We start from the raw sequence: 13563 nt of genomic DNA, 5'->3' as shown, positions 1-13563 counted from the left end.
CAGCAGACAGCTTGTTTTTCCGAGGCAAACAGCATGCAGATCTACAGCTTCAGGCTTGAATACAGTAAGATTTTGCCGTATTTATGGAGGCATGAGGGGCCTTATAGGGACATGAATACATGTTTGTGTTCCTGACCCTATAGTGATCCTTTTAGAGCAGTTGAGCTAAAATAAACTGTGTTACATGTAGTAAACATTGTGACAGTAACACATCTCTCAGAATGTCATTAATGATGAAATTGGCAGATTATATTGATGGATATTGATGGATAGCGTTATCCTACTAACCAATTAATCCGTAAAGGGCAGGTTGGAACTCTAGGTGGAAGGATGTAAATGAACTGGACTAGTTGAGAACTAGAATGTGACAGATCCCTCAAAATGTGGTTTGATTTGAGGGTTTGATAAAATAAGATAAAAGTGTCTGTGTGGAAACAGAGGTGGAGACTTTAAAAGGGTTTGTTAAAGGGTCCTGTAAGGTGGGTTTAGTGTGAAGGTAATACTCAGATGTAATGTTGCCATGGGACAGCCAGGAAAGGCAGCATTTCTATGTATACTTACCAGACGTACCTAAAAGGGACTGGTGTTGGGGTGTTTTTCTTAAAGGAGCACTATAGCATTTAGGAATACAAATCTGTATTTTAAAGCTATAGTGTTTCCTTACCTATGTAGGTATACATCTCCCCTAGCAGGGACTTAAAAGGTAAGTTTTAGTTACGTTACATCATGCAGAATGCTTGTGTCTGTGCTGCCGTTCTGTCTGAGACTGAGGATCTGAGCAAATCTAATGTTTCTCCCCCTCCCCACCCGAGCAAAACACCTGCTGTGCCAATCAAATGCTCTTTATGAGAGTCATTTGAGCTATAACTGAATCTAACTTAGATAAAGCTGCAGAAGAGACAGCCACCGAGAGGCGTGTTAACCCTGCAGTGAAAACATTGCTGTTGCTGCAAAACTATGAATACATTGCCATTCATGTAAAACTGCTGTTTTCAGATGCACGGTTAACCACCCAGGTCACTTCATTGAATTTATAGAGTCTCTTTAAGGCTGATTAAAGATAAAGCTTTAGAATGTACACGTAGTATGTTTCTTACTGTATCTAAGTAGAGAAAGAAAATTTCGTTACCTCACCTCTCCTCATAAACGCAGGTCAAGCAGCAGATAGATTACCTGATGCACAGTTATCTGACTAAAGGATCATGGGATTTTATAAGGCCCTCTCCCTACTTGTGGTCATTGAGACTCAGTTCTGTATTATATTTTATATATAGTTTTATTGAACCACGCATTTAAATCTCTAAGGGGTGCTTAATAATGGATGGGAACTAAAAATGTACATCAAAGGATATCAAGTCATCCCACTTCCTCCATTATAATGCGATGAAGTCACTTCATTATTAAATGTATAAAGTTACTCTTCCAGTCATTAGTTAATTGTACTTAGATTAACATTACTGAATATTAACTAATTATCTAGGGTATATTTTGTGATATGATTTATTGGGTTATTATTACTACGCATCAGTGTAATAGTCTTATGGAATCAAGCAGTAATACAATTTTGTGTGTTTTGTCATAGCAGCTAGAAGCAATTATGTGTATAATTAATAAAGATGTTTTTTTTTTTACAGAGGCCTGTTTTCATTAATTCATATTAGATTCAATAAAACAAATGGGTTTAGGATAGTTAATGCAATGTAGAAATGAATGTCTTGGCTCTGAGTTAGATACTTAAAGGGATACTATAGTCATCAGAACCACTTCAGCTTAGTGTAGTGATTCTAGGGCATACAATCTGTCCCTGAAGGCTGAGCATTGTAAACTAAGCATTTTCTGAGAAAAGACAGTTTTTAAATTCCTGCCTATGACCACCTGTAGTGACTGTCAACTTCAACAACTCCTAGAAGGACTTCCTAGGTTTGGTCCTGCCAAGTTTGTTGTTCAGCATCCCCACTGTGGCGGGACCACTACCTGCTAGTAAATTGCTGTGTGACAATCCCTGTGATTTCCCATATAGTGTGTATATTCCTATGTTTTACCTGCTCCCCGTTCAGCAGTCCCCATACGAATGAGTTGTGTTCGCCTCCCGAATTGAGACCACCTCGATACCCCATGTAGAATCCTTGTCTGGAACGTTCACACGTCGTTAGAATGTTCGCACCTAGTTAATGAGATGTGAAAACCACAAACCGCAAGGGAAGCCTTGGCGTGTGCCGACCCTGGGTGGCGGCCCGTTTGTTAGAAGAACGCCGCCCAGGAGGAGCATTCGCGGATTGCTTCACACCTCGTTCAGTTCCCAAACAGGGACCTCCCCAGTGCCCCTTGGAGTGTTCACACCAATCAATTAGAACATTGGCAATTCGCAATATAAGTGTGAAAACGCAAGGGAAGTAATTAATGAATGCTTCCCTGGATGGCCACCGTTCGTATAGACGGACGGCGGCCAGGGGTAGCATCCGCGTCAAGTCACGCCATAGTTAATTTCGGCCAATCCCCTCTCTTCTGCATGGGCTAATGTTGAAGCATTAGCCTGATGAACAGTGGGTGGAGTTGATTGGCTGAGTGTGACATCTGGCAGCTCTTCTCCTATCACAGCATTCCAATGCTGGTATAAATTGGTTTTACTACCATTTATTACGACACACAATGACAGGCACACTCACTGACAGACACTCTCACTAATTTGGCACACACTAGCAGACACACTCACTGACAGACACATACACATTCTCTCACGCACACTCACAACATTTTTTTTTACATTTGGGAGAGCTGGAGCGGATCCTTTCCCTGGGGTCCAGTGGGGATGATTTCCCTGGGGTTCTGTGTGGGGCTTGTGTAATCTTCGTGCTCTTCCTACATGGTTCCTTTGCACGCTGTTTAGTGATGCTGTGGCCAGATTGACATTGTATACTGACTCCCAGCATTACCGCAGGGTGTGCATTGGAGCAATGCTGGAAGAGCATTGAGAATACAGCTCCCTCGCTACCTCTGCCTCCATTTTCCCCTGGACACTGCATTGAGCAGAGTAGGCACCTGCCATCTGGGTAAACAGGCGCTTAATCTGCCTTAGTGCACAGCCTGCTGTCTCATGGGGGACGCTAAGATGGACAGCTCTTAGCTTACCCCCTGCCTTTGGGTATGCATTCCACAAGTTTAGAAACTGTGTTTATAATATGCCCCTTCAATTGCACTATATTTAAGTATATATTACCCCTCCAAGCAAAGTATCTCACTTCCTGTCACCTGCAGAGTATCTCACTTCCTGTCACCTGCAGAGTATTGCACTTCCTGTCACCTGCAGAGTATCTCTGTTCTAATCTGTCTTAGTGCACAGCCTGCTGTCTCATGGGGGACGCTAAGATGGCCAGCTCTTAGCTCACCCCCTGCCTTTGGGTATGCATTCCACGAGTTTAGAAACTGTGGTTTATAATATGCCACTTCAATTGCACTATATTTAAGTATATATTACCCCTCCAAGCAAAGTATCTCACTTCCTGTCACCTGCAGAGTATTGCACTTCCTGTCACCTGCAGAGTATCTCTGTTCTCATATGATGCATGGTATCTCACTTCCCTTCACCTACAATGTATAATTCTCCCTGTCACCTGCAGGATATCCCACTTTGTGTTACATGCAGTGTATCCCACTCACTGTGATCCACAGAATATCTCAACCCCTGTCACCTGCAGAGTATCTCACTCCCTGTCACCTGCAGAGTATTTCACTGTCGGATGCAGAGTATCTCACTTCCGGTACCTGCAGAGCATCTTACTCGCTATCATCTGCATAGTATTTCACGGTTAGCCACAGAGTATCTTACTCCTTGTCACCTGTAGAGTATCTCACCATCAGCTGGAGACTTTCTCACTCGCAAAGAGTATCTTATCCGCTCTCATTCACAGAGTATCAATCTCCTATCTCATAACTAACACTAGTTACAAAGCAAAATGTTCCACCAGAGGCCCCTCCTGCTATAGACAGCTCACAGCCCGTGTGTTCAATCATTAGTAAATAACTAACCACCAGTGCACATTTGCGACCATTTAGCGTAAGTGTTGTACCTGAATTTATTATGGTCGGAGAAAACGTCAACTCCCAGCATGAACCGCAAGCGCCGATGGATCTGATGTAATAACAATGCGCAGTGCGTGAGGTGAAGGAGCGGTAAAAGGGCTTGGTGCCATGTTATAACGTGGGAAATTTGTGTTCCTTACACCAAGCATGTCAAACTCAAAGGCTAACATGGGCCATATAAACAAGGTTTATGTTTATGTGGCTCGCACAAAAACTTCAGTTTTCATAGAAACGTAGGTTTAGTAAGAAAAGTACAGTATAAAAACGTTGCCTAACTGACAATGGATGTCCTCACGCCCGTTGGGCTTCAAAGTAAACAAAAAAGCTAATTTATTTTAAGGAGACGTGCATTTGCATATAACCAATGTTTTAGTCCAACTACCTTGACATAGTAACAAAAGTTTGGTAATGGGACTGAAATGGCGAATGTATGCTGTTGCACAGCTGTAAAATACAAATTACGATATCTTGTTGATTTTGGAGTTCTAGAAGTGTGTTCTTCACTTTGGATGAGATCATCAAACTTGATGATCTCAGCCAATCCAATGCTTTCCCATAGGAAAGCATTGGGGGGCTATTGTGCATGTGTGGCAAAAGGCTGCGCGGCCAAACAGCATCTCTATGGGGAGCGTTCAGCGCCTCCATGCAGACCCAATCTAATACACTGCCCACAAATCCAATGCATTGCCCCCCTCGCTCCACTGCTATACACTGCCCTCTTCACCCAATCTAATACATTGCCCCTCCTCCTATTCGAATACATGGCCCCCCATTCCTCTGCTCTAATTTAATAGACTGCCCTCCCTACCCCTAATTTAACACACTGCTCCCCCCCCCCCAGTTTAATACAATGGCCCCCTGACTTCCCCAAATCAATACAGTGCCCCCTCCCTTCCTCAAATTAATACAATGCCCCCCTCCCTCCCATTAATGCCCCCGCCCCACCACCACTACTCTAATAGACTGGCCCCCTCCCTTCCTCAAATAAATACACTGACCCTCTTCTCCTACCAGCTCCAGACCCTCCTCTGGCACTGCGAGCAGGAGGGAAGGGGGAGTGGCTGCTCTGGTCTGACATGCTTGCCTTACACTATGGCTCTACCCCCCACCATCCCCCTTCTCCAGCATTGAAAGGTTTAAAAAAAACGTACTGTAATCAACCAATTCCAGCTCTGATCTCCCTCGGCATTGGGATAGCTCCCCGCCTCCTTGACACCATCCAGTGGGGGGCTAATGCGCATGCCTGGTGAATGCCACAAGCATATTAGGCCCTCCCCACAGGAAAGCATTACCGCAATGCTTTCCAATGGGTAGTTTACAGATGCTGGCTGTCCTCATGCACAGCGTGAGGACATCCAGCATCAGTTAGGTCACCTGCAGCCCATTAGGATCCAGGAAGAGTCTCTAGTGGCTGGCTGATTATTATTGCAGTTTCTTAAAAATTGCAATGCTTTACATTGCAGGACTAACTGGGACTGGGACACTGCACCCAAACCACTTTAATGAGCTGAAGTGGTCTGGGTGCCTATAGAGTTCCTATAATTTAAACAATACCCTTTTGGTTTTTTTTAAATGAAAACATTTTCTGGTTTGAGCAATTTATTAAAGGGATTCAAAAAGTGCTAGGAATACATATCTGTATTCCTGTCACTATAGCTGATAGACAGCCACGGTAGGCAGACTTAGTGCTGCAATTTAAACATTGCAGTTTCTCTGGAAGTGCAAAGGGTATACTGTACCCAGACCACTTCAATGAGCTGCAACATGGCATTTTAAAACAGTTTGACTTCTTTTCTGGGGTTTGCCTTCACGAATAACAGCTCTCTGTCTGTGTTAAGCCAACTCAGGGAATGAACTAGGACAGAAGAACTAATGGGAGCTCCTGCTTAGGCATCCAGTCTCTGTAGTTCAGATGTAGGAGTGCCAACTGTAGTTTTAAAATGGTTTTATGCCTTACAAAGGGGGGGGGAGGGAGGAGTGGCACTTTAGTGGTTATGGTGTGTGGCGAAACTAACCTCGCCACTGGGCACTGGAAAAGAATAATTGCTGGCCTCTTGCCATGTAACTATGGCCCCTGGGAGACTTTGCCAGTTAAAAACACTATTTCGACTTATTGGTGTTTAAAAGACTGTTCTGGCCCTTTAAATGGAACTGGCACAATTCTGCACCTTTGATTCCCTGGGAGAATGTGCCTTCTCCTGTCCCATTGTTCTCCAGCAGGGCGTTGTCCAAGGGACACTGCCAGACCAGCTTATACTAACTGCTTTGTCCCTCCTTAATCTCTATATCAGCCCTTGCTAAACGTAAACCCCATGGCGATTTGACTGTGTTCGTGGGATCTGAGCGCTGTTCGGATATATTGAGCGCTCAGATCCAAGCTATCTGGGGATAGGTTGAATGTGGGGGTTCTGTTCAGTATCATAGGAATTATGTATTTTTGTGTATTTTTGCTGTTGTTGTGAATAGAGATATTTTCTGTATGCTGGAGATAATTGGCTTACCACACCCAAGCCATGCTTGCAGTCGGTCAAAAAGTACTTCCAGCTAACATTTTAACCACTGAAGGGAATTGTATGATTTTTGAGTATGTTTGTATTTGGAGTATGCGGATTTTGAAAATGTAAGTTTTATGTGAATATGATATATACTTTTAGAGTAATGAATATTGGGTAAAACTGTGTATTTTCCTGGCTGTGATAATTACTTTAGCCCATTGTGTTCAGTAATTATATCACAGGCAGAGGGGAGGATTTTGCTATAATGAATGGGAGTGACAGACATTGGTGTATTGTTTTGATTGTTTTTTTGTCCTTTGTATGCCTGTGTACCATCAGGTCCAGGGGATGTGCCTCTGGCCTGGGGAATTGTATAAATTGTGAGTGCTTGCTTCCATTAACCCCTTAAGGACCAAACTTCTGGAATAAAAGGGAATCATGACGTGTCACACACGTCATGTGTCCTTAAGGGGTTAAACAGATTCCTGCTTGACCCTCAATACAGAACCTTGTCTCGTACCTGAGGGGATTATTCGTATGGATTTCTTGTTCAGCTGTTTGGAGTGTAAACCTTACGTATGGTTTTTCCTGTTTTGGCGGATTGGTGTATCCAGTAGCTGCCTTTTCATCGCCTAAATGGCTTTAACCCCTTTTATGCCTGGGGTGCCGTTACATGGTGCTTGTAATGTTCCTTTAACTGGATTGCAAAATCACTGTCTATAATGACCTATTTGGGGCCATCCACAGTTTCCTGTCCCAAGTCCGAGAGTTCAAACCAGGCAGAGAATATAGCTGGGTTCAGGTTGGGAAGCATCATGGAACGTAAGTTGGGAGCAGAGCAGCTTTGAGGCACAGTAAGTTAAACTAGCTTGCTCTTATGGGCAGCATAGTAGTAGAGTACTTGGGTCTATTGTTAAAATCAACTCCTGCCCCCTTGTAGGGCTGCAAAAGAGCATGAAGGAGTCTGTGGTTCCCTGAAAGTTTTCATATGCTCTGCCTGTAGGCCTTGTTGATTCCCTCAAGGGCCATCGTCGTTTCCTTTTCACATCTTCAATCATGTTCATTTTCAGCGGCCAACTGGTCAATTGCTCTTGCTGTTATAATTTCAGGAACTTGTATCTTGGCGATTGGGACTTGCTGCAAGCATTGTCTAGAACAGGCTTCCTCAAACTCCGACCCTCAAGATGTTGCTGAACTACAACTCCCATGATTCTATGAATGAAATAGAGAGGCTGAGAATCATGGTAGTTGTAGTTCAGCAACATCTGGAGGGCCGGAGTTTGGGGAATCCTGGTCTAGAAGCATCAACGTCAGGATCCAGGTTAGTCTACCATTAAGGGGGAGGAGTGAAGCAGAACCTTGCAGAGGAGGCTTGCAGGCTAGTCTCTTACGAAGAGACTATGGACCCTTGTGATTACACTCGCTCTCCAGGTCTGAAAGGTTAAACTATCCAGAAAATCTCAGGACAAACCTCTACGCGTGTGACAGGTTAGGGCGCCTTAAGGTTGCCTTCCCTCTGTGGGAGATCAGGATCCTCTGTATGTTGTTCGTACTCCGGGCAGCAATCAGGAACCAAGTCAGGAGGTATAAAGAATGTATGAACTCCAAATGTGTTAAAAATATAAAAGCAAATAATAGGTCACTGGTCCAACGCATTTCGTTTAAAAAAAAACTTCCTCAGGGACCATAGTAAAAACAATTACAGAATAACACGCTCAGTAACAAGCTTGATTGTTACTGATAGTGTTTTATTCTGTAATTGTATCAATTGAATCAAAATTCTGTAATTGAATCAAAACATCAATTTTCAGAGTTAATCCTACTTCCTATACCATAATGCTCAGGTAGTGCATTTATATGGTGAAATTTAAAAAGATACATGTTTAAGGATGTTCTTATTTAAATAATTAATATATAATAATAATAAAATAAATCAATAATACCTCATTTCTTGAATAGGTTTCTTTTCCCCCCAGTAAATGTGGATGTTTTATGTGGATGTTTTGTGCTTTGTGAGTTAATTGTATGTACAATGATGGAGGCATCAAGCAGATACTAGATTTGATTATTAAGATCTAGTCATGTAGACTTTTACCTTCCATTCTTTGTTTTTCACTGTTAAGTTGTCAGGATTACAAGTTGATCCAGCACGCAGTTCTGTGTCACACCTAGGACTAAAGATAACGTATAACCGGACCTTAGAATGGCCGTACTGAACGCCTCCAAGAATAGTCAAAATACTTGCCCAGGTCAGGGACACAGAATCAGACACAAAGATGAGGGAAAGCCAAAAGTCAAGGATATCAGGGAAGTCAAATACCAGAAAAATCAAGCTCAGGAACGCACTCTCAGATAACCATAGGCATGAAACCACGTCAGGGCACTGAGCAAGAGTAGAACTGGGCCTAAATACCCCTCTTGTGGATCCGATTGGCTGTAACCGGCGTTTGATACCAAAGGCAATTATCAGGATACCATTTGCATGATTGCTGCTCAGCACAAACCCTCCTGTGGATTTGATTGCTACTCGGCCCAACTTTTCATGTCAGGACAGTAAATGCCATTAACCACATTTTTATGTGCGGATGAATACGTGACCTAAGTGTAATAATTAAGTGACTCAGTCTCTACCTCACTACATACTTCCTTTTCGTACTGTATTTTGTAACCTTGAAAAATAATGTCATGTTTCTACACCTTTTAATTCTCGTATTATGAAGAGTGGGTTGGTATTTAGCAGTATGACTGTGGACATAAACAGTTGGGAAGGGGTGAGTTGGTATGATGCCTCTTTAACCCCTTAAGGACACATGACATGTCTGACACGTCATTATTCCATTTTATTCCAGAAGTTTGGTCCTTAAGGGGTTAAATAAAATAAAATGCATTACATAATTAACAAAACAATACTCACTGCTACATAAGGAGGAAACATTTAATGCATCTCATCTCGTTAACACCAAAATCTTACACATTTTATATTTTTCACACGTGTACATAAACAAAACAAAACAAACAAAAAACATTTGAAATAACGGTCATCGGGAATTATCAACTTTTTGGTTATAAAACAGATTGATGACAAGTTTTCATGTACCGTTTATGTAGTAAATTTTCATGCATATTTGCATAGTTATACTTAACGAGGTCCTTACGTATTTATATTGCCAGTGTTATATGTGAACTTGTGTCAGTGAGTTTAACTGCAAGCTTTTTTGTATATCAGTGTTACGTGCTGGTGTTTTTGTGTGCCCATACATAGGGTGAGTAAGTGAATAGTGCAAGAATGCAGGGATGTGCTTGTGTCTAGTGAAATCAGGAGCAAACATGTTTGCAATACAAGTATGCATAAATTCACCTGCATATTTCCATGAAATAAATACATTATCAGATGATAAATAGGAATTTAAAAAGGACCAGGAGGTGCATCAATATAACTTTAGAACAATTAAGTGGTACTCAGATTGGCTAGGGATAAAGCACATGATATGTATGTAAACTCCTATTCTCCAATGTTACCACGTAGTTCAGTCTCCCTGCACTTCCTGACAGATCGAGGGGAAAAACAAAAAAAGTTAGGAAAGAAAGCATTGCAGAGACTTCTAGCCAACCAGGGTAATATGCGGCTCTACTACCATGTGTTACAGAACAGAGAAAGGCAAACTTCATCAAAACAACATCTCAGACACCAGGGGGAAAGGAGTGCCAGGTGGTTTAATTTTGCTACAAGTGCAGAGTGCGATGACCAGCTGGAATACCAAATTATCATTTCCTACAGTGGACCTGTGAGAGTCCATTCGATGTAAACAATGTCAGTTTGTAAGTAGTAAACAGACACTCTTCAATTTTAATATAGTTATATTTTTCAAACTACCTTTTCTTGGTCATAGTCATGTCTTGTACTAACATTCTTTGCCGGTCAGAGTTAATCTGGATGTTGGAATCCATTTGGTTTAGGATTGGTTATTCACCGACTAGTTAGCATTGCTCCACAACTTAATTTACTACTAGTGACCTTACTAAAGGAGCATATAATCGTTAAATAAAATGGTTACAAAATAATACAAATCTATTTTATACCTGCAAAATGCCTTTGTTTACATTACTGCTTCTGTGCCTTACGTTTTGGAAGAAGAATTTAATTTTCTCTATAAAAAGGTTTCACATTCAGCACAATCATAGTTTCTCTGTTATATGAATCTTCTGATGCTTCTGAAGAATTGAGGAACTGGTAAAACATTTTCCACATTCTACACATGAATGTAATTTTTCGCCTGTGTGAATCAGCTGGTGTGCAGTAAGATTAGATTTAGAAATAAAACATTTCCAACACCCAGAACACAAGAATGGCTTCTCTCATGTGTGAATTCTCTGATGTGTAACAAGATGTGATTTACAAGTAAAACGTCTTACACAGTAAGAACAGGAAAAAGGTTTCTCACCAGTGTGAATTCTCTCATGGTCATTGAGGTCACATTTATATACAAAACATTTCTCACATTCAGAACATGAAAAAGGTCTCTCTCCAGTGTGAATCCTTAGATGTCTACAAAGATCTGAAGAGCAGGTAAAGCCTTTCCCACATTCAACACACCAGTGTGCTTTCTTTCCTGCATGAAACATCTCATGTCTAACAAGGTTTGCTTTCAAAGCAAAGCATTTTCCACATTGAGTACATGAGAATGGCTTCACTCCTGTGTGAACCATCTGATGTCTAATAAAATTAGAACTTTTACTGAAACATTTCCCACATTCAGAACATGAGAAAGGCTTCTCTCCGGTGTGAATTATCTGATGTCGAACTAAGCTAGATTTTTTCAAAAAATATTTCCCACATTCAGAACATAAAAAAGGTGTCTCTCCTGTATGAATCCATTGGTGTTTATCAAATTCTGATTTAGAGGCAAAGCATTTCTGACATTCAGAACATGAGAAAGATTCAGTGTGAATCCTCTGATGCATATGAAGATGTGAAGCAATGCTAAAACATTTCCCACATTCACCACACGAGTGCACATTGTGGCCTGTGTGAATCCTCTGATGCAAAACCAGATTTGATTTAAGAGTGAAGTGTTTACCACACTCCGCACAAGATAAATTGTCATCTCCTTTGTGAATCCTCTGATGTCTGACAAGATTTGATCTAAGAGTAAAGTATTTCCCACACTCTGAACAAGATAATTTTTTGCCTTCCGTGTGAATGTTCTGATGTCTAACAAGATATGACAACCGCGTAAAACATTTCCCACAGTGGGAACATGAATGCCCCTTTCCTTCTGTGTGAGTTTTTTGATGTTTAATCAAAGCTGACCTTTGAGTAAAGCTTTTTTTACACTCTGAACATGAAAAGGATTTAAGATGTGGTTTATCAGATATAGACGTTGGCCCACTTCCTTTGTGAATTAGCTGATGTTTAACAAATTCTGAGTTGCTTGTAAAACATGTCCGACATTCAGAACAGGTATGGAATTCTTTTGTAATATGGACATTTTGGTGACGAGAGGACTTACAATTAAATATTTTATTACACTTAAAGTTCTTTTCTGATTTTACAGCTTTGTGTGTTCTTTGTGCATTACTCTGACTTGCCCTGTCTGCAGTATTAATCCATGTATCTCCCATTTGTAGACAATTTGTTCGGTCAAAATTGTCAGGGTCCATAAGATGCCCACCAGATGTTGCAGATTCCTCCTTTATACAAGTAGGTGTATGTTCTCTGATGATATGCTCTGTAGGTTTGTACGGGTCCATGTCCTTTCTTTCTTCATATGAGGCTGGTTCCTCCTTAATAGAAGAAGGAGTACAATCCATCTGTGATGTGGGAATATAAATATCCATGTCGGAAAAACTTGCTGCCTCACGTGAGACAGAAAACTGTCCCGCATTTCTGAAAGTTCTGCTTGCTTGATACTTTGGTTTGTTTAGAGTCAAGAATTTAGTTCCTTGGATGCCCTCATTTACACAGTGTGCTAATGTAACAGGGGTGTGGAATCCACATTCCTCTGTTTTTTTGGATCCACCTACAAAAATAAATGCAGTGACTAGATTATTTTCTTTCCATTGGCAGTTCATGGTTTATAATAGATTTCACTAGATAGGTTTAATTTTGAAAACACAGGAGGTCACATCGATTTTCTGCATTCTGTTATGTATTAGATTACATAAAGTATAATTAAACTCTGTAAACTTCATATAATAAAATAATTTTAAAAATATATAAAATAAAAAAAAATATATACATATAAATACAACTTAAGTTAACACCCAACATTACATTGCACATTAAATTGTTGTATTTTGAAGATGTTACCAGGACAACTGGCTATTACGGAACACTCCGAGAAGATGTTATAGAGTTATTTAGAAAGGAATGCTCTGTTCAAGGACGTCTGTTAAATTTAGTTCTACTCACAGAGAAGCATTGGTTACAAAAAGCACATGCATAGCAATAGCCACGCAAGTGTCATTATGTCTAAGATTAGCATGAGCTTTAATGCTAAAACCTTATAAAGCACCAATTATTGTGTCATCGGCAAGAGTATGCTGGATCCTCAGCTTTAAAGGGAGATGTCCTGAAAAAAGACAGTAAATAGCGGTCAAACACGCCGCTCTACTGTTCAAGCTTAGAAATTATTCTGCTGTTAACTAAAACCCTAAAGGATTACCTCTACCAATATCCGTACTTTTTAACAGCAGAGGAGTGTAGGATTAGGGTTAATGTCGTTTTAGGTTTAGGGATAGTGTGGGGGTAACGTTTAGCATATGTATACCATATATGTTAGATTACATGGTCAGAGGTAGGGTTGCCAGGGCTCAAAATTGCCATTAAGCCTTGAGGTTGGTACAGACTTAGCGTTTAATACCTGCTGTGGTCTTTAACCCCTTAAGGACACATGACGTGTGACATGTCATGATTCCCTTTTATTCCAGAAGTTTGGTCCTTAAGGGGTTAAGAAAACTGGGAGCTCCAGATTAAAGTGTGATTCCA

At 41.0% G+C, this 13563-nt stretch overlaps 1 pseudogene; it reads right to left on the bottom strand.

Moving 5' to 3' along the window:
* The window catches only part of LOC134574823 (zinc finger protein 850-like), an 86331-nt pseudogene that overhangs the window by 58846 nt on the left and 13922 nt on the right, over positions 1-13563 (bottom strand).

Source organism: Pelobates fuscus, chromosome 10, assembly GCF_036172605.1.
Source record: "Pelobates fuscus isolate aPelFus1 chromosome 10, aPelFus1.pri, whole genome shotgun sequence".
In the NCBI taxonomy this organism is placed as follows: domain Eukaryota; kingdom Metazoa; phylum Chordata; class Amphibia; order Anura; family Pelobatidae; genus Pelobates; species Pelobates fuscus.
The sequence above is the reverse complement of the archived record's forward strand: the minus strand, read 5'-3'. Positions and strand labels throughout refer to the sequence as shown.